Source organism: Rhinoderma darwinii, chromosome 6, assembly GCF_050947455.1.
Source record: "Rhinoderma darwinii isolate aRhiDar2 chromosome 6, aRhiDar2.hap1, whole genome shotgun sequence".
Taxonomy (NCBI): Eukaryota; Metazoa; Chordata; class Amphibia; order Anura; family Rhinodermatidae; genus Rhinoderma; species Rhinoderma darwinii.
Window position 1 is genome coordinate 98,958,959 of NC_134692.1, and position 26,057 is coordinate 98,985,015.

Below are 26,057 nucleotides of genomic sequence, written 5' to 3' on the forward strand. Positions count from 1 at the left end.
TTAGCGTAAAAGTCAAACCACACCAACCAACATGTTAATACAGTCCCTAAAACATAGAAGAACAGCTATTTTTGAGTAGGTAGAATGTAAACCCTTACTAGTTGGTGGGATTATTTAAAATGCAATATTAGAAAAAGTTTTTATACACAGTACTTTTTTGGATACAATTGGCTATGGAGCTCAGGCTGCAGATTGTCATAAAACAGTTTGTACCTGTTCCAGGCAGGATTGATTCAGATTAGCAAATCAAATATTAGGGTTCATGCGCATTGCCAGTACGGGCTCACATATTTCTATTGGTGCCATATTATGGGATTCATACAACACAGATCCATAATACAGTGCCCATTTAAATCTATGAGCTTGTACTGTACTTTTCTGTGCCTGTGATTTCATATGAATGCATTTGGAGATTTATTTTCCCCCACAAATTCAAATGAAATGCGTGAGTAAAGAAAATGTGCCATATTTCAGTGCATGCCATATTATGGAGGTATTCTCTCCTAGAAGCATTGCTTCTAGCAGTGAATACAGTGCAGTATAGAGACACCTAGGGCTCAGTATTACAGAATGATAGGGACTCCATGAACCACCATACATGCTCCGTGTACATGGATTTTCTGTGTGCATGAGGCCTAATGCAGTTCCCTGATATATCATCTGCGGCACCTCCAAACACTGGATACACTTTAAATTGAAATATCAGACAGGTATTCATTGACATTACGTTTACATCATATGGCTGAGTAGAGAACTATGAATGCATCTCTTGGGGAACTTTATATAAGACAAAGTAAAGATCAATCAATGGAAATCAAATTTAATTTCATGGTTTTTGTGTGACACTTCATCCCTTAGGAAATCACCACAATCACAAGTACCAATGTCCTTTAAAATTGTATTTGCTTGTAACGGGATGATTGTTAACTAGTAATACATATATATTCCTGGCTAAATGCCAATAAAACATAAATACTAAAATTTTTGAGAGACAAATACATTGTATGATGTTCTTTAAACATGACAATAGTAGATACTTGAGTAAACATTTTTTTGCCATAATGGTTTAATATTATACATCTAAAGGGTGGCTGAAGACGATAAACTAATCATCTAAAGTAGTGTTACTGATGGTAAAAAAACAAAAAGATTATGATAACTCTTATTTGTCCCTTCTGAAAGATAAATTACATTCAGTAATAATGACAATATGATCTCAATATTTTTTTTACATAGGAACCTTCCTTCATAACTTTAAATAGGCTGTCCCATCTGGAAAACCACTTCTCTAACTGTTGACCTGTGGGTCTAGCTGATCACTGCTAGTGGCTGACACTCCAGCTATCAACTGTTCTTGACAGGGAAAGCTGCAGACAGCCGCACATTTCTACTGCAGTGGCATCTATAGGAGAAATATGGAATCAAGTGAATGGGCAACCATGTAATACAAGTTCCCCAATTTCCCTGAAAACGAATGTTTGACTATCTGATGTCTTCTAGGACTGTATCCAACCCCTTTTAAGCTCTTTAACGCCAAGCCTGCATTAGTGATATCATGCACTTACACCCCTCAAAGTTGGCTGTGCCAGACCAAAGAATAACTGCAGTGCGTTATGGGAAGGCTGCCTGCAAGGCATTACGGAGAAGCCCTCCCAAGGTCTTGTGATCTTTGTTTGTAATCTATAATACTGACGACCACCATTCTGCCAGAATGTGTGTGCCACATACCCCAAAAGCTTCAGATTTTGCCGAATCCCTAACTTTTGGAACATTTAGAGTGAATCTGATTAGTGTATAATCATTTCGCTCTAGGGTATATGGGACAAAGGTTATTCTAATTGGATGAGCCCTTTAACCCCTTCCCACCCAATCACGTACAGTTATGTGATGGGAACTGGTGTCTTAACGCATTTCCACGTAACTGTACGTGAAAGAGATGGAGCTAGCACAGGAACTGAGCCAGCGACATCACCGCCGGGTGCCAGCTGTATGTTACAACTGGCACCCTGAGGTATCGGCCAGGATCGGAGCTAGCATTCGATCCGGCCAATTAGCCCCTCACATGCTGCATTCAATAGAGATCACAGCATGTGAGGAGTTTTTAGCCACCGGCAACCCCAACAACGTGATCACTAGGTTGCCGGTGGCTGCAAAGACAATTAAAGGCACAATACTTACCTCCCGGTCTGCCAGCAACGCAAGCCCCCTCGGTGGCGGGGCCTAAAAGGTTTCCGATACCATCGGCAAGATGGCGCCAGCTCAGCTTCCGGCTCAGAAACTGACCGGCGTCATCAGCAGTGGGTGTCCGCTGTATGTTACAGCGGACAACCCGATGTATCGACGGGAACCGGAACTAGCTCCGATTCCTGCCATTAACCCCTTCGATGCAGCGATCTATTGCGATCGATGCATCTTAGCGATTTGTAGCAAATCGGCAGCCTGTCATGCGATGGCAAGGCTAGCGACTGCTATTATGGCAACAGGAGGCCTAACAATGGCTTCCTGTCTGCCATTACGGAAGCCGATTAGGCTCCGTCCGGAGGCGGAGCCTGATCGGCTTGCTGTCAGTGAACAACTGACAGTTCCAATACATTGCACTACATAGGTAGTGCAATGTATTAGAACATCAAACAAACAGTTGGATCTTCAAGTCCCGTAGTGGGACTAAAGAAAAGTGTAAATAAAGTGTAAAAAAAGTAAAAATAAAAGTTGTAAAAAATATAATAAACATTTCAGGTAAAAATAAAACACAATCGCCCCCTTTTCCTCTTATCAAGTCATTTACCATTGAAAAAAATAATAAACCATACATATTTGGTATCGCTGCGATTGTAACGACCTGAACTATAAAAATATGTTATTTATCCCGCGCAGTGAACGCCGTAAAAAAACCTAAAAAATACTGCCATAATTGCTGTTTTTTTGGTCACTTTGTCTTCCATAAATTGAAATAAAAGTGATCAAAAAGTCGCATGTATCCAAAAATGGTACCTATAAAAACTATAACTCGTCTCGCTAGAAAACAAGCCCTCATACAGCTCACTCAACGAAAAAATGTATGGTTCTCACAACATGGCAACAGAAAAAATACATTCTCTTTACAAAAGTAATTTTATTGTGCAAAAAGTTGTAGAACAAAAAAAAGTTGTAAAACATAAAAAAGTGCTATAAATTAGGTATCACCGGAATCGTACTTACCCACAGAATAAAGTAAACATGTAGTTTATAACGCATGGTGAACGCTGTATAAAAAAACCTAAAAAACTATGGCAGAATTGCTGTTTTTTTGTCACCTTGCCTCCCAAAACGGTAGCAATAATAACTACAGCTCGTGCCGCAATAAAACAGCCCTCATGCCACTATGTCTATGAAAAAATAAAATAAGTTAAGGCTCCAATATGTCAGGAAATTAAAATATCCAGTTGTGCAGCTTGAGGCGAACATTTCCTCTGTTTCAAGAGGTGACTTCTCAAAGGCACTAAAATTAGGGAACCAGGAAGGGGAGCACACAAAAACATATCTGCTGGAAGCAAGTGTGCCTGTATTATACCAGGACAACACTTCTCAGCAAAATTCCCCAAACTGCAAAGGTTCAGATTGTGGACCAAAAGGGGGATAAGGAAGGACATTTATCAGTGCGACACCGGCCTGTGCAGAAAGTATTGTGTCACAGCATAACACACATCTATGGATTATTTTATTATTTTTACTTACTATTATATCACCTGACTATGCCCCTGATGTACTCTGGCCAGCTTACATATGCCCCACATTATAAATTGAAACACCAGTAAGACTCCAAGCAAAACTACTACCAAGCAAAATCCATGGTCCAAAAGCCACATGGCGCTACCTCCATTCTGAACCCTACAGCGTGCTCAAACAGCTGTTTACTTCCACATATATGGCATCGCCATACCTGGAAGAACCCTTTTAACAATTTTTAGTGTGTGTGTCCCCAGTGGCACAAGCTGGTCATGACATATTTGCCACTGAAAGGGCATATCTAGGGGAAAATTTTAATTTTTACTTTGCACATTCTGCATCACATTAATTTATGGAAAAGAGCTGTGGGGGGAAAATGCTCACTACACCCCTTAATAAATGCCTTGAGTGGTGCAGTTTCCAAAATGGGGTCACTTGTCAGGGGTTTCTTTTATTATTATTTTACATCAAAGCCTCTGCAATTGTGAACCAATACTTTATAAGTCACCAAATTAGGCCTCAATTTTACATGGTGCTCTTTCACTCCTGAGCCTGGTCGAATGTTCAGGCAAAAGATTAGGGTCCCATGTAGGGTGTTTCTAAAACTGGGAAACACAGCATAATAATTAGAGCGCTGTCTTGTTATGGTGGCAGAAGCTGGGCACCACATATTGGCTTATGTATGCAAAAAATCCAATTTTCACTCTGCAACATCGATTGCACACTAATTTCTGCCAAACACCTGCAGGGTTAACATGCTCACTACACCCCTACGTGAATACCTTGAGGGGTGTTGTTTTCAAAATGGGGTCACTTCTAGGAAGGATCAACTGTTTTGGTCCCACAGAGACTTTGCAAATGCAACATATCGCCCAGAAGCCAAATGCAGCAAAATCTGTACTCCAAAAGCAAATGGCGCTCCTTCCCTACTGAGCCCTATTCTGTGCCCAAACAGCAGTTTATGACCACGTGTGGGGTATTGCCATACTTGGGAGAATTTTTTTTACAAGTGTTGTGGTTCTTTTTTTCCTTTTATTTGTTGAGAAAATGAAAAATTTTGAGCTAAAACTACGTCTTATTGAAGAAAAAGGACTTTTTTAATTTTCACTGCCCAATTCTAATAAAATCTATGAAACACCTGTAGGGTCAAAATTCTCACTACACCCTAGATGGATTCTTCAAGGGGTGTAGTTTCCTAAATGGAGTAACTTTTTTGGCGTTTTCACTGTTTTAGTCCCTTAGGGGCTTTGTAAATGTGACATGGCCTTCGCAAACCATTCCTGCTAAATTTGAGCTCCAAAAGCCAAATGGCGCTCTTTCCGTTCTAAGCCCTGCCGTGTGTCCAAACAGCTGTTTATGACCACATGTGGGGTATTGTTTTACTCGGGAGAAATTGCTTTACAAATGTTATGGTGCTTTTTTTCCTTTAGTCCTTGTTGAAATTAGAAAAAATTTGCTAAACCTATATTTTCTTTGAAAGAATGTAGATTTTCATTTTCACAGCCTACTTTCAATAATTTCTGCAAAAAACCTGCGGGGTCAAAATGCTCACTATACCCCTAGATAATTTCCTCAAGGGGTGTAGTTTGCAAAATAGGGTCACTTTTGGGGGATTTCCACTGTTTTGGCACCGCAAGAGCCCTTCAAACCTGACATGGTGCCTAAAATATTTTCTAATAAAAAGGAGGCCCCAAGATCCTCTAGGTGCTCCCTTGATTCTGAGAGTGGTGCTTCAGTTCATTAGCACACTAAGGCCACATGTGGGATATTTCTAAAAACTGCAGAATCTGGACAATAAATATTGAGTTGCATTTCTCTGGTAAAACTTTCTGTGTTACAAAAAACTAGATTAAAAATGAATTTCTGCAAAAAAAAATTACATTTGAAAATTTCACCTCTACTTTGCTTTAATTCCTGTGAAATGTCTAAAGGGTTAAGAAACTTTCTAAATGCTGTTTTGAATACTTGGTGGTTACTAATATATAAGGCCCTAAAAGCCGCTTCATAACTGAACTGGCCCCTGTAAAAATAGCCGTTTGAAATTTTCTTGAAAATGTGAGACATTGCTGCTAAAGTTCTAAACCTTGTGAGGGTATGTTCACACGCAGTGACAAAAAACGTCTGAAAATACGGAGCTGTTTTCAGGCGAAAACAGCTCATGATTTTAAGACGTTTTTATAGCAACTCGCGTTTTTTGCGGCGTATTTTACGGACGTTATTGGAGCTGTTTTTCAATGGGGTCAATGAAAAACGGCTCCAAAAACGTCCCAAGAAGTGACATGCACGTCTTTTTCGCTGGCGTCTTTTTATGCTCCGCATTTTGACAGCGACGTGTAAAATTACACCTCATGGGAACAGAACACCGTAAAACCCATTGCAACCAATGGGCAAATGTTTGTAGGCGTATTAGGGGCATATTTTCAAGTGTAATTCGAGGCGTAAGACGCCCGAATTACGTCTGAAAACACTGCGTGAGAACATACCTTAACGTGCTAGAAAAATAAAAGGATGTTCAAAAAACGATGCCAATCTAAAGTAGACATATGGGGGATGGTAATTAGCAACAATTTTGTGTGGTATTACTATCTGCCTTCCAAGCAGATACATTTAAATTTAGAAAAATGCTAATTTTTGCAATTTTTCACAAAATTTTTGTGTTTTTCACTAATAAATATTGAATTTATCGACCAAATGTTTCCACTATCATAAAGTATAATAAGTCACAAGAAAACAGTCTCAGAATCGCTTTGATAGCTAAAAGCATTCCCAAGTTATTACCACATAAAGTGACACATGTCAGATTTGAAAAAATGGGTCTGATCCTGAAGGCCAATATGAGTTTGGTCCTCAAGGGGTAAACAGAGACAGAAATACACAAACAAGCCATCTCTGCTACATGTATACTTAAAGGGGTTTTCCCTTAGGATGTAGTTGTTAAAGGGGTTTCCACGACCGGACAACTGATGACCTATCCACAAGATAGATCATCAGTATATGATCGGTGCGGGTCCGACACCCTGACCCCGCACCGATCAGCCGCTCTGGCTGCCACCGGGCGCCAGATGTTTTGAATGGTTTGTAGTAGTTTGAGCAGGAAGCAGATGGCTCCGGTCACGGAATAGTAGCTGAGCTGCAGTACTGCAGTTTTGGTCGTATTCTAGTAAATAGGAACAGAACTGCTGTTCTGCAGAACGGCCACTATGCAGTGGTCGGAGCCATCCATTTCCGGCTCCAACTGCTGCATACCGTTCAAAACATCTGGCGCCCGTAGGCATCCAGAGCGGCTGATCGGTGTGGGGTCTGGGTGTCGGACCCCCACCGATCATATACTGATGACCTATCCTGTGGATAGGTCATCAGTTGTCCGGTCGTGGAAAACCCCTTTAATAACTACATCCTACTTCAAGGAGTCATTATAATTTATGAGGAATGTATAGGAATATAGCTACTATGTGAATACAAACACATCATGTATGGTCTAATTAAATCCTAGGACAAAATTCAGACTTCTCATTGACAAGCTTGTAAATGTAATTAATCATACAAATGTGTACACATTTATTTTAGATTAGATCACTTGAAGTGAATTTATGACGGGTTGCTATGGGTTACCGCACAGTGGAAATTTCGGCATAATGTATGTTAGCAAAAATTCCTGACTGTGACAAGTAAAAATAACAACATATAATTTGAAATGCCATTTTCCTGTCTGTTATATGACTGCTAATGCAGACTACACTTATGATCATCTTTTATATGTCCCGCTAATTAAATCATATAATGTGAACATGAGATACATGTCATGTGGTATGGCATAAATCCTATGATATCTACATTAATTATAATGTATTCCATGTTCGGGAGACAAGGATATAATATTTTGAAATAAATGAAGCAAGTGAATAAAGTACACTAAAAAATATAAAATATATAGGGGGAAAAAATGACTTTCTAGCCTAAGTATATTACATTTCTCTGGACATTCTCACTGTATTCCAATGAAGGTTATTTGGTTCTCGGTACTCTATAACATGAGTGGGTGGTAGGGGAACAAATCCACAACCAATTTGAATATAAGTTAGCAGGGTATGTTCAAAAGGCTTATTTTCTGACGTTATTTGGGCCATAAACGTCTAAAAAGTGGCCGAAAAATCGGAAGCAGAACGCCTCCAAACATCTGCCCATTGATTTCAAAGGGAAAAACGACGTTCTGTTTCGTCAGGGCGTTATTTTTTACGCGGCTGTTTTGAAAATCGTCCATGTAAAAAAACGAACGCGAAAAAGAAGTGCATGTCACTACTTAAACCGTTTTTGGAGCAGTTATTCATTGACTCAATAGAAAAACAGCTCCAAAAACGGCCATAAAAAACGCCAAGAAAAATACAAGTTTGCTTAAAAAATGACTGAAAATCAGGAGCTGTTTTCCCTTGAAAACAGCTCCGTATTTTCAGACGTTTTGATTTTGTGTGTGCACATACCCTTAAGTCCAAACAGATAATAGGATAATCATTATATTGTGTGTCCTTATTGGTCCTTTTTCAGATAATCATCCTGGAAAAGGGAAACTCTTAACACTGTATATAGAGCAGGCAATGTAATCATGTTATGTAGCATCACCTTTGGAATTAACCCCTACCCGCACGAGTCAGTAACTATACGTACAGATACACCGACCACATTATTTTTACCGTGAACGTTTTTAAAAACTTTCCTGGGATTTGTAGTCCAGCAAGGGTTACAAAGGTCCCCCCTCCCTGCCCCATGTGACCAGCAATGGACCAATAGCTGTCCATTGCCAGCGATTTGTTGTGATTGGTGGGTATGCCAGCTGCACCCCTATCCCCACACATGAACTCACATCATCCATGATGAAGCCTGTGTGCATTCAGGCATATAATAAATACATGGGGGGGGGGGGGTTGACTTGAATGATCAGGTGTTGAAACCATATAGTGCCATGAGAAAGAGTAAAATCTGGTACAAGAACTTGGCAGTATACCATGTCCAGATGGCACTGATACAACTCCTTTTTTAATTTTCAGGAAAGCTGGCCATCTGGGTACATACTTGGAGTACCAAGAGAAAATTATAAAATGTATTTTATTTGGAGACGAGGTGGGGGAAACACCTGCTGCTCCAAGTAATGTTTGCTGAATTGTTCCTGGGCAGCACTTTCCTAGTGGAGTGCCTGGCAGTGGAAAAAAAGGGAGGCACAAAAAAGGTTCCGTGTCTGCACAAAAAGGGGTCCGTAAGGATACAACATATCAGTGCGACACTTGCCCATCTAAACCCGGACTGTGCATGAAGGACTGATTTCTACCACACTTCCCTGGATTAAGCATATTATACTTTTAAAACCCCCACCCTTCCCTTTATCATTCTGGTCTTTTACCCATTTTTTAAATTGCACACTCTAAAAAAAAAAAAAAAGATCTAATAACAAAACTAAAAACCCTCATTATACCCCTAGATGAATACCTAATACTCATACTAATAACAAATGTGTATGATTTGCACAATTTTTTTAGGTCTATGCTAGTTGTGGCCAAAAATCTTCCAAGTAAAAATAAGGCCTCAAAATCCTCCACAAGGCCAAAACAGGCTGCGTCCTAAAGGGGTTATAACATTTGTATTGCATACAATTTTGACATGTGCTGAGTTCCATTTGTGGGGCACAGCTACACCTCTGATGGCAAAAATTATGTAATCATTAAATTACGTGAACAGGGGTGGATTAGTTGCAGATTTTCCACAACAGATTTCATAGCAAAAAATCTGCAGCATATTACCGTAGCAGCAAAGTGCAAAGAGATTTGTACAAATCTCATCCGCAGGCTGCGAAAAAAGTCAGCCGGTCTGCACAGGTACGACTAGTATGCGTTGATTTGTCAATGCACATATTACTGGTGTTTTGGCTTTTTTCTTGTTTTCCTCCGAGCAATGTTCTTCTATTCTTTAGTTACAGAAAACCTTTTTTAGTTTTGCCTTTAGAGTTCTGAAGTGAAAATTATTTTTTTCTTATTAAACCACCTTAGAAAAAGTCATGGTAATAGTATTTTTTTTCCTCTATGGAGTACATTGTAGAGATAAAACAACAGTCAAAGTTTCATGGAATGTAAACTATAACCTTAACCACCGGCGTTCTGTTGCAATGGGCCGTTTTTTACGCAGCCGTTTTTAAAAAGTTTGTGTGTGCACATACCCTAAGGGTATGGTCACACGCTTATCAAAAAACGTCTGAAAATACAGAGCTGTTTTCAAGGGAAAACAGCTCCTGATTTTCAGAAGTTTTTTAAGTCACTCGTGATGTTCACGGTTGTTTTTGAAGCTGTTTTCTATAGTCAATGAAAAACGGCTCCAAAAACGTCCCAAGAAGTGACCTGCACTTCTTTCTCGCCGGCGTTTTTTTACGTTGCCATTTTTCAGAATGGCCGCGTAAAAAAACGGCCCATCGGAACAGAACGCCGTTTTTCCCATTGAAATGGGGAAATGTTTTGAGGCGTTCTGTTTACGATTTTCAGACATTTTACGGGCCTAAAAACGGCCGAAAATAATCCATGTGAACATACCCTAAGAGCCACAAATTTATTTTAGAATTGTAAGCGTATGTTCACACGCAAACTCAAAAACGTATGAAAATACGGGGCTGTTTTCAAGGGAAAACAGCTCCAGATTTTCAGACGTTTTTCGCTGTGTTTTTTACTGCCATTTTTGCAGCTTTTTTCAAAACGGCCGCGCAAAAGAAAGGCCCATCGACACAGAACGCCGTTTTTCCCATTAAAAATTACTGGGCTGATGTTTGGAGGCATTCTGCTTCAGATTTTTCGGCCGTTTTTTGGCCATTTATAGCCCGAAAAACGACCGAAAATAAGCCGTGTAAAAGTACCCTAAGGCTTGTAGCATGTAAAGATTTAGTGAACTGAAGAGGAATATACACTAATATAAGGGAGTTGCAGATACAACATTTCCCTATTATATAGTATTTAGATTGACTGACAAATCCTTTTTTGCCGCTGATCTGCAACATCATCCACATACTATTTTACCTATACCTTATATAACAGCCTGTGTCTAATGGCAGGTGGACAGGGCAGCTGCAAGAAATTTATGTTAGGGTATGTGCACACACACTAATTACGTCCGTAATTGACGGACGTATTTCGGCCGCAAGTCCCGGACCGAACACAGTGCAGGGAGCCGGGCTCCTAGCATCATAGTTATGTACGATGCTAGGAGTCCCTGCCTCTCTGCAGGACAACTGTCCCGTACTGTAATCATGTTTTCAGTACGGGACAGCAGTTCCACGGAGTAGCAGGGACTCCTAGCATCGTACATAAGTATGATGCTAGGAGCCTGGCTCCCTGCACTGTGGTCGGTCCGGTACTTGCGGCCGAAATACGTCCGTCAATTACGGACGTAATTAGTGTGTGTGCACATACCCTTACACACACAGCAATGTGGCAGATTTCCCTTCTTGCTAAGCTTGCAAAAGTCTCAAGTATCATAAGGCTATATTCAAACGACAGTTAAAAATAGCCGCCAATCTTTTAACGAAATGTGCACTAAGAACCTCCCTATTGTAAGTAGATTTAGCAGTAATGCATATTTATTTATATTTAGGTGGCATTAGTGTTCGCAGAGTGCTGTCGCCTTTTTTTTGTGTGCTGTATAAACTTGCAGTCACAGGCGTTCTTGCACCTGTATACACGCTTTGTTTCATTTTATTGGAATGTGCTGTTTACATTTTTGTGTTGTTTATGTGATTCATATATGTGGGGTTAGTGACTGCCTCCATTTTTTGATCTTGCACTTCTCCCATTCTGCCCTAGGTGATTGTAATTAGTTTGGTGCTGGTTCCAACCATGCCCAGATATATGTAGGCTTGGTCCCAGTTCTGAGTGTATGTGCATCGTAGGTTCCCACCTATGGTGGACGCCTTGTCGTGGCAGGTGGGCAAACACAATTTGAACAAAATGTGCGCTAAGAACCTCCCTATTGTAAGTAGATTTAGCAGTAATGCATATTTATTTATATTTAGTGGTTTAGGTGACATTGGTGTTAGCAGAGTGCTGTCACCATTTTTTGTGTGCTGTAATTTCTTAACCCCTTAAGGACGCAGCCTAGTTTGGGCCTTAAGGCTCAGAGCCCATTTTTCAAATCTGACATATTTCACTTTATGTGGTAATAACGTCGGAATGCTTAAACCTATCCAAGCGATTCTGAGATTGTTTTCTCGTGACATTTTGGGCTTCATATTCGTTGTAAAATTTGGTCGATATATTCAGTGTTTATTGGTGAAAAATTGCAAAATTTAGTGAAAATTTGGAAAAAATAGCATTTTTCAGAATTTTAATGCATCTGCTTGTAAAACAGACGCTTATACCACCCAAAATAGTTACTAGTTCACATTTCCCATATGTCTACTTTAGATTGGCATAGTTTTTTGAACATTCTTTTATTTTTCTTGGACGTTACAAGGCTTAGAACATAAGCAACAATTTCTCATATTTTTAAGAAAATTTCAAAATCCTTTTTTTTAAGGTACTTCTTCAGTTCTGAAGAGGCTTTGAGGGGCCTATGTATTAGAAACCCTGATAAAACACCCCATTTTAAAAACTAGACCCCTCAAAGTATTCAAAACAGCATTTAGAAAGTTTTTTAACCCTTCAGGCATTTCACAGGAATTAAAGCAAAGTGGAGGTGAAATTTGTCAATTTCATTTTTCTTGCTGAATTTCAATTGTATTCATTTTTTTCTGTAACACAGAAGGTTTTACCAGAGAAACACTACTAAATATGTATTGTCAAGATTCTGAAGTTTTTAGAAATGTCCCACATGTGGCTCTACTGCGCTCATGGACTAAAACACAAGCCCTAGAAGCAAAGAAGCACCTAGTGCATTTTGAGTCCTCTTTTTTATTAGAATATATTTTAGGCAGCATGCCAGGTTTGAAGAGGTGTTGAGGTGCCAAAACAGTAGGAATCCCCGAATAGTGACCCCATTTTGGAAACTACACCCCTCAAGGAATTCATTTATGGTTGTTGTTACCATTTTGACCGCACAGTTTTTTCACAGCACCTATTTGAATTGGGCTGTGAAATTAAAAAAATGTCATTTTTTCCAATAAGATGTCATTTGTGATCAAAATTTCTTATTTTCACAGGGAACAAAATACCCCATTTTGTTGCCCAATTTGTCCTTAGTGCGGCAATACCCCATTTGTGGTGATAAACTGCCGTTTGGGCCCATGGGAAGGCTCTGAATGAAAGGAGGGCTATGTGTTTGTTGGAGTCCAGATTTTGCTGGATTGGTTTTCGGGTGCCATGTTGCATTTGCAGAGCCCCAGAGGTATGAAAGCAATGGAAACCCACAGAAGTGACCCCATTTTGGAAACTACACCCCTCAAGGAATTCAAATATGGTTGTTGTTACAATTTTGACCACACAGTTTTTTCACAGCACCTATTTGAATTGGGCTGTGAAATGAAAAAAATTACATTTTTTCCAATAAGATGTCATTTTTTATCAAAATTTCTTATTTTCACAGGGAACAAAATGCCCAATTTCTCCTGACTGCAGCAATACCCCATTTGTGGCGATAAACTGCAGTTTGGGCCCATGGGAGGCCTCAGAAGTGAAGTAGCGCTGTGTGTTCTTTGGAGTGCAGATTTTGCTGGTTTGGTTTTCGGGTGCCATCTCGCATTTGCAGAGCCCCAGAGGTATCAAAGCAATGGAAACCCACTAGAAATGACCCCATTTTGGAAACTACACCCCTCAAGGAATTAATTTATGGGTGTTGTGACCATTTAGACCCCATAGTTTCTTCACAGAACTTATTTGAATTGGGCTGGGAATTAAAAAAAAAAATTTTTTTTCCAATAATATGTCGTTTTAGCTCAAAAATTCTTATTTTCACAAGAAATAAAATACTACATTTTGTTGCCCAATTTGTCCTGAGTGCGGCAATACCCCATTTGTGATGATAAACTGCTGTTTGGGCCCATGGGAGGGCTCAGAAGGAAAGGAGCGCTATGTGTTTGTTGGAGTACAGATTTTGCTGGATTGGTTTTCGGGTGCCATGTCGCATTTGCAGAGCCCCAGAGGCATCAAAGCAATGGAAACCCACCAGAAGTGACCCCATTTAGGAAACTACATCCCTCAATGAATTCATTTATGGGTGTTGTGACCATTTTGACCCCATAGTTTTTTCACAGAACTTATTTGAATTGGGCTTGGAATTAAAACAAAATTAATTTTTTCCAATAATATGTAGTTTTGGCTGAAAATTTCTTATTTTCACAAGAAACAAAACACCCCATTCTGTTGCGCAATTTGTCCTGAGTGCAGCAATACCCCATTTGTGGTGATAAACTGCCGTTTGGGCCCATGGGAGGGCTCAGAACGAAAGGACCACCATTTGGCCTACTGGGGATTTTCTCGTGCAAAGTCATGTGTGCAGAAGCCCCAGTACAGTTGAAACCCGCAAGAAGTGACCCCGTTTTAAAAACTACACCCTTAAGGCATTCATCTAGAGGTGTAGTGAGCATTTTGACCGGAGAGATACACCCCATAAACTGTAATGTGGGTTCTCCCGGGTATGGCAATACCCTCAATGTGGCTGTTATCAGCTGCTTGGGCACACAGCAGGGCTCAGAAGGGAAAGATAAGGGTGGATAAGCTGTGCGGAGTACATCAGGGTAAGTAGAATTGGGGTAAATTATAAAACAAGGGATGTATGATAAATTTTAAAACACTCTTTCATACAGAGCTCTGGTTTTTCAGGACACGCGTTACATTGATATATTGTGTCCTCCCTTATACCCCTCTTATAGCAGACTTTGCACCTCTTTTGACTTTTTCCCTTCTTGCCAGTTTGGGGAACTTCTCCTGGAAAGTGTTGCCCTGGTACGATGCGTGTGGCCTCGCTTCCAGAATTACTGGGTGCCCCCCCCGTTCCTGGTCCCTAAAGATTAGGTTCTTGATAATCACCTCTTGAAATTCCAGGAAAGTTCCCCTCTGACCTGTACATCGACGTAGCACGTACACATTGTACAATGCCATCTGTATGATGTGCCCGGCCAGCTTCTTATACCACACCGCATGGCGCTGTAGGGCTTCGGGACTTGATCTGACAAGTCCACCCCTCCCATGTACCTATTGTAGTCCAGGATGCAGTCTGGTTTAGGGGTCTCTGTACTGGTACCTCGTACAGGTACATGGGTACTGGTGTGACATCTCTCTTGTCCTTGTACTTGACACACAATATGTTGCTGCTAGAATGTGCCCTGCGATCACCCCTTCTTGTTTGCCCTGCAAAGTCTTAGGGAGGCCTCTCAGATTTCTTCTAGCAGTGCCGCATGCCACAGGACTGGAAGCGAGGCAGTTGAAGAGTGGGACGCTGGTATAAAAATTATCCAGGTAGAGGTGGTAACCCTGGTCCAGCAGTGTGTGTACCAAATCCCACACAATTTTTGCATTAACTCCCAGTAAGGGGGGGCATTCTGGGGGCTGAGCACTGGTGTCCTTCCCTTCATATATCCTAAACATGTAGGTATACCCTGATGCACTCTCGCACAGCTCATACATCTTCACGCCATACCTTGCCTTCTTACCCGGCAGGTACTCGCGGAATTGAACCCTCCCTTTAAAATCCACCAAGGACTCATCAATAGAAATACACTTCTTGGGGGTGTATGCTTGGGAAAACCGGGCACTGACACGGTCTAATAGGGGCCTCAGTTTATATAAACGGTCAAAACTTGGGTCATCTCGGGGTGGGCACGGCTCATTATCAGTATGATGTAAGAAGCCAAGTATTGCCTGATTTTTTTTTTTTTTTTAGGTTACAGTTCAGTTCTGAAGTTGCTTTGATGGACCTATATATTAGAAACCCCTATCAAACACCCCATTTTAGAAACTAGACCCCTCAAAGTATTCAGAACAGCATTTAGAAAGTTTATGAACCCTTTAGGTGTTTCACAGAAATTTAGAGCAAAGTAGAGGTGAAATTTAGATTTTTTTTTTGTCAGATAATCCTCTTTATACCATTTTTTTTTTATAACACAAAAGGTTTTACCAGAGAAACGCAACTTAATACGTATCGCCCAGATTCTTCAGTTTTGAGAAATATCCCACATGTTGCCCTAGTGCGGTAATGGACTGAAGCACCGGCCTCCGAAGCAAAGGAGCACCTAGTGGATTTTGAGGCATCCTTTTTATTAGGCACCATGTCCGGTTTGAAGAGGTCTTGTGCTGCCAAAACAGTGGAAAACCACCAAAAGTGACCCCATTTTGAAAACTAGACCCCTTGACTAATCCATTGTAGTTTTCTTGGGGTACATGCAGCTTTTTGATCAGTTTTTATTCTATTTTTAGGTGGCGTAGTGACTAAAAAACAGCAATTCTACTATTGTTTTTTTTATCTATTTTTTTTACAGCGTGCACCGTGCGCTATAAATGACATATTCACTTTATTCTGCGTGGCTATACGATTACGGCGATACCAGATGTTTATAGTTTTTTTTATGTCTTATGGCGTTTGCACAATAAAAGACGTTTTGTAAACAATCATTTACTTTTTGTGTTAACTTATTCTAAGAGCCATAACGGTTTTATTTTTCCATCAATAAAGCCGTGCGAGAACTTATTTTTTGCGTAACGAACTGTAGTTTCCATCAGTACCATTTTTAGGGACATGCGACTTTTTGATCTCTTTTTATTCAATTTTTTGGGAGGTGAAGTGACCAAACAATTGTGATTGTGGTACGGTTTATTATTTTTTTTTTTTACGGCATTCACCGCGCGGGATAAATAACGAAATAATTTTGTAGTTCAGGCCGTTACGGACGCGGCGATACCAATTATGTATAGTTTATTTGTTGTTCATATATTTTTATTAATAATAAAGGACTGATAAGGGAAAAGGAGGGATTTTTACTTCTAATACTTTTATAACTTTTATTTTCTTATTTTTACGCATCTTTTTTTAACTTTTTTTTAACTTTATTACTTTGTCCCATTAGGGGACTTGAGGGCAGGAGGCCCTGATCGCTATTCTAATACACTGCACTACATGCGTAGTGCAGTGTATTAGAACTGTCAGCTACTCACTGACAGCAAGCATAGTGGGTCCTGACTTCGTCAGGACCCACTAGGCTTCCGTCGATGGCAGAGCCGGACGCCATTGTTTGGTGTCCGGTTGCCATAGCCACCATCGCCAGCCGCTATCGCGTAGCAGGCTGGCGATTGTAGCTTAACCCCTAAAAAGCCGTGTCCACTATAGAACACGGCTTTTAAGGGGTTAATCAGCGGGGACACAGCAATCGGTCCCTGCTGTAGGAGCTGTGACAGCTGCTGTACGAGACAGCAGCTGTCACAGCTCCTGCATGTGTCGGGAGGACGGCCGAAATGGCCGTTATCCCCGCGACGTAATAATCCGTCGCTGAGCGCTAACGATACAGTTAGCGCGACGGATTATTACGTCGCTGAGCGCGAAGGGGTTAATGACCGTCACAGTGGCATTTTCAGAACAATGGAGTTGTTCATTGGAGGAGCCCCAGATGTAACTGTCGATATATGAATAGTGATGTTAGGGGCTTTGAGATGCTGGAATCCCATGCCAGAGTGTTGGCAATGTTTTGGCTGGGAATTCCGCTCCTGGAGGAGCCCCCTGACGTCACTGTCCATAGATGGACAGTGACGTTAGAGGCTTTGAGATGGTGAAATTCACGCCAAAGCATTGGCAATGCTCTGTCTGGGGATTCTGCTCCAGGAGGAGCCCCTTACATCACTGTACATATATGGACAATGAACGTTAGGGACTTCGAGATGCCAGGATCCCTGGGCAGGACATCGACAATATTCTGGCCGGGGATTCCGCTCCTAGGGAGAACCGCTGATGTCACTGTCCATTATGTACAGGGGGTTGCAGCGCTATCTACAGGGGTGTGTGGCGCTATCTAGAGGAGGGAGTGTGGTGCTATCTACAGGGAGTCTGTGGTGCAATCTAGAGGGGAAGTGTGTGGAACTAGCTACATGGGCACTGTTGCACTATGTGGGCACTCTCTATAGGGGACACCTCTGGAGTTATCTACATGGGCACTGTGTGTGGCACTATCTACATGGGCACTGGCACTTTATATGTGGGGACTATATACAGTGGGCACTGTGGCACTATCTATGTTGGTAATATCTATAGTGGGCACTGAAACACTATCTAATGGGGCATTGTGGCACTACATGGTCACTGTGTTGTTTTTAGTGGGTTGGGACAAAAGAAAATCTGACAATGAAATTCATTAGTTTTTTGAACAGATGAAAATTTGGAGACACACTGATGCAAAATGGCCTAAAAAAAACTGACAGTTGATTCATTTTTAACGGATGTTTTTTTTCACTGTTGTCTGAATATATCCTAACGCATGTTTACAGGATCGGGTATAAAACAATAGAGCTCCTATGTGGGGTGCTCCCGTGGCTGAATGAAGCACATGGTGGTCGTTATTGGAAATAAATTATATTTCTTTATTCTTGACGGACTTACAATGAAACAAATACTTAATAAATATGGATGCTACATGTTTCGACCTAGTACCTAGGTCTTCCTCAGGCTTATAAATAAAACAGACAAATGTATTCTTTATATGCTCACTCGTAGGAACTACTTCTGGGTCAAAGGTGCAGGTGATAGTTCGTGGTTGGAGTGGTAAGTTCCTTTGCCGGTAATTGGTAAACATTTGAAATCCATCGTAGTAATAATGATAATAAAAATGTATGATGATAATATAAAAAACTGTAAAAAAGTTAAAACCATGTAAAAACTATACAGCAACAATAAAATTTAAAATTGACTATAAAACGTCCAGTATCAATTTGTGGACCTTACTGCCTCTATTTTTTTTTTATAATATTGTGGGGACATGGATAATTTATGTATCTAAAAAACTATATAGATAATCAACCTAAAAAACATATTATGTGCTATCCAGTGCATTAGCGTCTCTGTTACTATAGGAACATTGTTGAGAAAAGCTGAAGTGCTGGACAGCTCCCTCTATTGCGAGACGGCTTGCCCAGGATATCATCTTGCTGGGCGCTGAAAAATTTGGACAGCTCCTTCTGCATCGAGTCGAAACTTTCGAGTGGGGGCGCTGTTTCCTTACTAATGAAGTACTGAGTCTCTGGGGATGATGGGAATCAAATAATACAGGCGAGGGTCAATATTCACTACTATTAGGCTGTTTCTATATTTTGATTTAGCCCGTTAGGACTAAGACTATTCAATTCAAATATCCAATATGACTCACGTTTGTGGAGGACTGCAGATCTGTTCTCTATATCTGGATTTATTTGTTCCATCGGCAATATTTTTAGATGTGTAAAATCTGATTTGTGATGTTGGAGCAAATGCCTCAATAAGCTGTGTTTTAGATACCCATTTTTAGCATTAAATATATGACCATTTAGTCTGCTTCTAATAGTTTGCGTGGTCCTCCCTATGTATTGAATCATTGGCATTCGATCATGTAAATTCCAAAATCTAAACTGCAATTCATGAAAGATTTAATCATTAATATTTTATTGGTGGTATATGATGTTACACTTTTCTTTCCATGATGAATACTTAAACAGCAAAGACAGTTTTTTTTCTGCATTTGTATATGCCAACCAGAAGAGGAGAAAGGCTGGGGGTTGTCCCAAATGTTTTTTTATATGAAACTATTTTTTGGGGTAGTTATCATATTCTATTGATATGCGTTTTTATCAGGTCTGAGGTATAGTTTTTTTTCATTAAATCTCTCATCCAGAGTTAGGATGTCTATTTTGATTAGACCATGGCAGAAGGGGGGATGGGAGTTCCTGACTTACATAAATATTATATGGCGACTATTCCAGAGCAGTTTGGCAGCTGGTGGATGTCTACTAGCAGGAAGCGATGGGTGAGCATACCCCTTTTAGCGTGCTTGAGAAAATCCTTTCCCATGGTGCATCTTCGAGGGTTAAGATACTGGGGATACAAGCCTCAATTCAAGCATGGTCCTATCTGCTTCGCTGTCATATAGGTGAGGATGGTGGGTCACTGACAGCCCTGCCCCTTAGATACCTGCACTCTATGTTGGAAAATGTTAACATTGAGGTCTGGGAGTCTGCAGGTATGACGACTATTTTGTCTCTCTATAGAGAATCTACCTTTTGTTCGTTTGAGGATTTAACTTCTTGTTATGGTATTCCTAAAACAGATTTCTATAAATACCTATGTATCAAACACGCGCTTTCGTCAGTGGATACAGTCACCCCGCTTCTACCACGTCAGGCTGTACTTTTTTTGCTAATAAGCTCCCTAATGTTAACCCCTTCCCGACATATAAAAAACAGTTACGTCATAGCCGGGTAGGGGAAGTATGGAGCGTGCTAACGGAGTGAACCCGCTCCATACGATGCGGATGTGGGCTGTATGTTACAGCCGAGACTTCAGCGTAACGAGCGGCATCGCGCTCGAGCGCGATCCCGCTCGTTAAAATTCTTAAATGCTGCTGTCACTTGCGACCGAAGCATTTAAATCGTTAGAAAGAGGGGGCGGTCCCCTCTAACAGCTCATTGTGCCCCCCGCAACGCAATCGCGGGGTGGCGATGGTTGCTATGGCTGCCTGGGGGCCTATTGAAGGCCCCCAGGTCCGCCATCTTTGTGCACCTAATAAGCCCTGCCTGCGGCAGGGCTTAATAGATGCCTGTCAGAATCACGATATACTGCAATACATTAGTATTGCAGTATATCGTGCAAGCGATGTAACAACCGCTGGTTGAAGTCCCCTAGGAGGACAAATAAAAAATAAAAAATGAGTTAAATAAAGTTTTTTTTTGTGTCAAAAAACACCCCTTTTCCCATTTTTCCCCTAGAGCCTAGTAAACAAATAAATAAATAAACATGATTAGTGTCACCGCGTCTGTAAAAGTCTGAACTATTCCAATATATCATTATTAAACCCGCATGGTGAACGTCGTAAAAAAAAATTTGTAAACGCCAGAATCTCTATTTTTTGGTCACCTCATCTCCCACAAAAAAATGAACTAAAAAGTGATCAAACCATCGCATGTACACCAAAATTACATTATTAAAAACTACAGCTTATCCCGCAAAAAATAAGCCCCATACCACTTAATCAACGGAAAAATAAAAAAGTTATGGCTCTCGGAATTTGGTGACACAAAATATATTTTCTTTTTTACACTTCGGTTTTTACTTGTAAAAGTAAAAACTATATATTTGGTATCGCCATAATCATATTGACCCACAACATGTTGTTTTAATTGCACAGTGAATTCCGTAAAAACGGCGCACAAAAAACCATGAAGGAATTTTTTCATTTTCTACCCCACAAATAATTTTTTTCCTAGTACCTCATATATGGCAAAATAAATGATGCTATGAAATACTACAACTTGTCCCGCAAAAATCAAGCCCTCATAGTACTATATCGACGGAAAAATAAAGACGTTATGGCTTTTGGAAGGTTGGGAGGAAAAAACGAAAATTAAAATCTGAAAGTTGTTTACGACGGGAAGAGGTTAAAGACATCTCTTTATTTTACGGCCTATTTTCTACCTATACCCCTACTGCCAAACTTTCATACATGTCCACATGGGATATGGATTTGGGGCTAGATATCTCCTTCCAAGATTGGTTTAAAGCATTGGCTTGGGTGAGAAAATCTTCTAAAAGTTCGATACATTGGGAAATGTCCCATAAAATTGCTTTCCGTTGCTACCTTACACCTGTACGTGTCGCTAAATTGTTGAGCTTGGCTACGGAGTCATGTTTGGAGGGAATGTGGCGCAAAGGGTACTTATATGCATATGTGGTGGGAATGTCCAATTGTTACTTCCCTATGGTTGATTGCTTTTCAGCTTATCTCTAAATTTTTAAAATCTAAAATAACGGTTTCACCTGGATTGGCTTTATGCTTTCTAGGTGTGGACCTCCTTCCCCCCTCTGGGCGCATTGTTGCATCACACATTAGTATGGCCGCAAGACTTATGATAGCTCGCCAATGGAAACTGGCTGACCCTTTGACTAAAACGGAGTTAGTTAACCAAATTAAATTCTCTTATCATATAGAGAAGTCGTGGGCCTTTAAGATCCTCTCGATAGTCCAATTCGAAAGAATGTGGAAACCTTGGAGCGAATTTGCCCTACCCTCAGACTGAACCTTCTCTCCCTCTCTCTACATGACTTTGCAGCCAGAATAGGTAGTTTTTCGGTTGCCCTTATACCTTATACTGCCCTATCCATTAGCCCTATAATTGGCTACATATAAATCTATGTAAATCAATGCTGCTCTTTTCTGCTGTTTCTATTCTTTGTATATTATACCATAAATCCCTGTGATGTTTGTTGTGTTTTGTACGTTTCGTAAATGATATTATAGGTCTATGTGCAACGAGGAGATCCTCATGTTGAGAACCCTCCCTGTCTCGTTTTGTTTGTTTTTCTTTAAAAGAAATGCAATAAAAACTTTAGTAAAAAAAAAAAAAAAATCTCTCATCTACAATCCTTGATTGATTGATATATGATTCTGTACTAGAGCATTTTTTTTCTTATTCTCCTCTATTGGCTATATGGTATGTTTTTCATCCATTTCTTAAAATATGCACTATTAAAATCTAAAAAACTGTTAGTGTCGACCTCTTAATTTCTCCCTGCACCAAACGTTGGTCCCCAACACTTAAACCCACCCAGGAACACCTGAGTATCAAGAACCATATGATCACAAAATACTTCAAAATCCTTCCCAGTGAGCCACAGTTGATAAAATCCGTAAAAAGAAGAGTTAGATCAGAGTATGTCGAGGTGGAAGAAATAGAACCTCCAAAAAAGAACAGAGACCTAAAAAAAAAAACCTCACTACAGCAATTACTACAATAACTGATTCAGACAAATAAAAAAGTAATGTTTTCAATCTATCCTTCCATCCCCTGAACAAAATGGAAATATCATTACTCTCTAAAGGGCTTTCATTCTGCCCCACTCAAAAAACAGATGAATTTCAGTTGTTTTTAGACTTAAATAATTTTATTAGGAAATTTACTTTGAAAATACATTTTCTGATAAAGGAAAGAAAAATCATATCTTTGGAGACAGAAATATCAAAATAAGATATTTTTAGACAATTGCCTGTACAAAGAAAATCCAAATTTTACCCTCTGCATCACAGAGGGAATTTTTTAGAAACATTTTATACATTAGTATCCAATGATATGACTGAAGACTCTGGATAACAATATTCAGGGTACAAAAAATCTGAAATTATGTGAAAGAAAAGCCCTAAAAGCATTACAAAATAGTACAGATATAGTTATCAGAATGGCTGACAAGGGAGGAAATATAGTAATCCAAGACAGAGATGTGTATATCAAGAAAACAAAAGTTCTTATCAGATCCTGAGTATTATGAAGTTTTAGTCACGGACCCCAGCACCAAACATGAAGAAGAATATGCTTTATTAATCAAAGGGAATTATGAAAAAGGAATTTTGAACAAAAAAGAGAAGAATTTCCTGACAGTATCGGTTCCAGCACTGCCTTTTTTTACACTTACCCAAGGTCCATAAAGACAAAGTTAATCCAGCAGGACGTCCGATAATATCGGGCATAAATAACTAGTCAGTTATCAAATGACATAGATATTCATCTCCAGAAATTAGTTATTGAACTTCCCTCACACCTTAACCCCTAGGCGCACGAGAACGCAACTGTACGTCCATGCGGCCAGTGTCTTAGCGCACAGGAACGTACAGTTACTGAGTGGTTCCCGGTGCACACTGTCGGCGACAGTGTGCATCGGGAACCGGGAGGCCAGCTGTCCCTGACAGCTGACACTCCACTCTATGCCGATCAGCGGCTTATTTCCGCTGATATTGGCAATTAACCCCTTGATTGCGGTGATTGATTGCAATCACCGCATTCAGGGGTTTCTAGCTCATCGGCAGACCTCACAATAAATTGTGAGGTTTGCAGATGGCTAGCATGGCGATCGGAGGCCAAGTAATGGCCTCCGTGTCTGCCATGTACGGAAGCCTATCAGGATCAGTCTCCTGATAGACTTCCTGTCAGAGTGACAGGACGTCACTGCCGTTCGCGATTCACACTGTCGATGACAGTGTCTGTGACAGTGTCGGCGACAGTGTGCATCGGGAACCGGGAGGTCAGCTGTCCCTGACAGCTGAAACTCCAATAGTTGCCGATCAGCGGCTCATTGCCGCTGATTTCGGCAATTAACCCGTTACATGCGGGGCTCGATTGCGATCCCCGCATGTAAAAGGGTTTGTAGCACATCAGCAGCCCCCATACAATTGTGGGGGCTGCTGATGCTTGTGATGGCACCCGGGAGCCAGACAACGGCCCCCGGGTCTAACATGTATGCAAGCCTATGAGGAACAGTCTCTGGCTGGTCCTCGTAGACTAACTGTCAGAGTGACTGTGACGTCACACTGACAGTTGGAATACATTACACTACCTAGGTAGTGTAATGCATTCTAGCAGTGATCAGAGCTGCAGGTAAAAGAAGAAAGTGTAAAAAGTAAAGAAAAAACAAAAAAAAAGTTAAGAAAAATGTATTACAAAAGTGTAAAAATAAAAGTTTTTTTTTTCCTAAAATAAGTCTCTTATTATAGGAAAAAAATGAAACCGTTAAAAAACAGTACACATATTTGGTATCACCGCGTTCATAACGACCCAATCTATAATACTATAATGTTGTTTTTACCGCACGGTGAACGCCGCAAAAAAACCAAACTAAAAACAATGCCAGAATCACTATTTTTTGGTCACCACCCCTCCCAAAATATAGAATAAAAAGTGATCAAAAAGTCGCATGTACCCGAAAATAGTAACAATAAAAACTACAACCCGTCCCGCAAAAAACAAGCCCTTACACCGCTTTTTTGACTGAAAAATAAAAAAGGATCTGCCAGGCACAGCTTCTGTGTCAACGCCCATAGGTAATCAGTCTGCACCTGCTTCTATGTCTGTGAGACTGACTCCATCTTCCACCACTCAGGATGGCAGGCTTAGGAGTGGGAGAGCCTATCACAGCCTGGCCAGACGGAGCTAGCTCCCGCCCTCTGTCTATTTATAACTGCCTTTCCTGTCCCTCCTTGCTTGTGATTCTTCTCTGTTGGTTTCCTGGCCCTGCTGCAGCTTCTTGAACTATTTGTCCCTGCTTCATATTGACCCTGGCTTACTGACTACTCTCCTGCTCTGCGTTTGGTACCTCGTACACTCCTGGTTTGACTCGGCTTGTTCACTACTCTCCTGCTCTGCGTTTTGTACCTCGTACACTCCTGGTTTGACTCGGCTCGTTCGCTGCTCCTGTTGCTCACGGTGTTGCCGTGGGCAACTGCCCCGTTTCCCTTTGCTTCTGTGTGCCCTTGTCTGTTTGTCTGTCGTGCACTTATTGAGCGTAGGGGCCGTCACCCAGTTGTACCCCGTCGCCTAGGGCGGGTCGTGGCAAGTAGGCAGGGACTGAGTGGCGGGTAGATTAGGGCTCACTTGTCTGTTTTCCTACCCCCGTCATTACACTAAAATGGAAAAGCAAAAAAGGATCAGTCCTGCAAAGGTTAATTAATTTCTATTAAAAAAATAAATTATTACCACATGTGGGGTATTGTCGTACTTGGGAGAGATTGCGTTAGAAATTTAGGGCAACTTTTTCTCCTTTGTCCCTTGTGAAAGTGAAAAAATTCAACATTTTAGTGGACAAAAATGTTTATATTCGTTTTCACGGCCTAATTCTACGAGATTCTGCAAAAGAGCTGTGTGGTATAAATGCTTACTATACCCCTTGAAAAATTCCTTGAGGGGTCTAGTTTCCAAAATTGGGTCACTTTTGGGGCGTTTCCACAATTTTTTTCCCTCCAGGGGGTTGCAATCGCGACATGGCACTAAAAACCAATCCAGCAAAATCTGTGCTCCAAAATCCAAATGGCGCTACCTCCCTTCTGAGCGCTGCTGTGCGTCCAAACAGCAGTTTATTATCACATATGGGGTATTTCCGTAATCGGGAGAAGATGCTTTACAAATGTTGTGGTGAATTTTCTTCTTTATTCCTTGTAAATATTAAAAATGTCTATGTTATTTCAGGAAAAAAGTAGATTTTCATTTTCACAGACTAACTCCAATAAATATAGCAAAATACCTGTGGGGTCAAAGTGCTAACTATACCACTAGATAAATTCCTTGAGGGTCTAGTTTCCAAAATGGGGTCACTTTTGGGGAGTTTCCACTGTTTTGGCACCACGAGACCTCTTCAAACTCGGCATGGTGCCTAAAATATAATCTAAAAATAAGCAGGCCCCA